Genomic DNA, 1,593 nt, shown 5'->3' with positions numbered 1-1,593 from the left:
CCACCTCTCCCTCGACCAGCGAATAGGTTCTGTTAAAAGATTTTTTTTAAAAAAAAAGAAAGGGACATCTTTGAACCTACCTTGTTCTGTGATCAGGTGTTGCTTTTGCGTCGCAAGATCTCTACCTCCATGGATTCTTTAGTGCCTCCATTAAAATGCCCTCCGATTACGTGGCTGGAGTGGTGGTTGCTTTCTATGTATGCTTCTTTACTCTTGAGTTTAGATTTTGCAGCACTTTCCTTTACCTGTTTGAAAGAAGAAGAAGAAGAAGAAGGAGGAGGAAAAAACAAAAACAGTCTCTCCTCCACCGCGATGGGCTCTGCAACGGTCCTCGCATCACTCTGCAATGGGGGTGCCGCAAGTGCCTCCGCCGCATCAAGGTCAGGGACAAAGGATCCGTCGCAAAATCTGGCGTCTGGAGGGGAATCGCGTCTCGGAATGTCCGCCGCATCGCAGATCAAGAGTCCCCCCTGCACCCGCCTCTTTATCCCCTCTGGTAATAGATCGGAGGTTGATCCGGAAAAGTTAGGGTTTGATCTAGTTTGAGGTGTCGCCGGTGAGATATGGAAGTAACCACTGCTCGGATTTATCCACAGGAGGTCGGAATCGGCCGGGAGCGAGAACCATAATTCCCGATCTGTCTCGTCGTCGCCGGATAAGGATGACCGTTGCTACACGACCAGGGGATCGGCGGCGTTGGTATGCGAGGGCGAACCCCGACGAAAGAGCCTCGGCAGCCTCTCTACCTCGTTTCTTCGTTTCGCTGTCGAACAAGGAGAAGGAGGAGGACTTCATGGTGATGAAGGGGTGCAAGCTGCCGCAACGACCCAAGAAGAGATCCAAATTCATCCAAAAATGCATACTCGTACGCTTCCATTTCCTCCAAAAATCTGATTTTTAAGATCAAACAGTCGAAAAAACTGATTTTTTCCTCTAATTTCTTTGACAAACTCGATCTAGTTGGTGAGTCCTGGAGCATGGCTGTCAGATCTCTCACAGGAGAGGTATGTAGTCAGGGAGAAGAAGGGATCAAGAAAGGTAGAAATTCTCTCTCTACCTTCGACCAATTTGCTCATCTCGTTCCTGCATCCCATTCACATCTCATGTTCTTTTGTTTCCTGTTCCATAATTCGCAGAGGAGAAGAGGATTAAAGGACATGTCCATGGAGAGTGATTCAGAATGAAGCAAAAGGGAGAGGTAATACTAATTGCTATCATTGATTATGATCGAATTGGGATTTTTCAGACTGAAATTTAATGGTTTTACTTCCTGTTCTTACTTCAATCTCATGTAGATGCCCGAGTTGGGAAGCTTTTAGAACAAGTGAAATGAGTTCAGGCTTGTATCAATCAGACTTTGAACAATATTTTGTGGATAACTTTCTTGTTGTTGCAAGGATTGCACTCAATCTATATCTAGCATTGAGATAGATAAGGTATTCTAGAGCACCTCAAAATTAATTCTTGAAGATAACAATTCTTGATTTATTCATTAATTTTCTAACTAAAAGAGTTTAGTCAATCTTATCCCGATTTAATCCGTCAATTAATAACTAACTGTTGCTGAATGTTGTGTGATGCAACGTTGGGTGA

General features: G+C 44.4%; 1 long non-coding RNA gene across 1 annotated transcript; it reads left to right on the top strand.

Annotated features, from left to right (window-relative positions):
* Window positions 1-849: 849 nt before the first annotated feature.
* Window positions 850-1,370, top strand: LOC122053542. Its single transcript, XR_006132224.1, has 4 exons — window positions 850-865; window positions 961-1,038; window positions 1,137-1,198; window positions 1,296-1,370. It is a non-coding gene; the product is annotated as an uncharacterized LOC122053542 (long non-coding RNA).
* Window positions 1,371-1,593: the final 223 nt, after the last annotated feature.

The sequence above is a fragment of the Zingiber officinale genome, chromosome 3A (genome assembly GCF_018446385.1).
Source record: "Zingiber officinale cultivar Zhangliang chromosome 3A, Zo_v1.1, whole genome shotgun sequence".
NCBI classification, from domain to species: Eukaryota; Viridiplantae; Streptophyta; class Magnoliopsida; order Zingiberales; family Zingiberaceae; genus Zingiber; species Zingiber officinale.
Note: the sequence above shows the minus strand (reverse complement) of the source record. Positions and strands in the feature narration are given on the sequence as shown.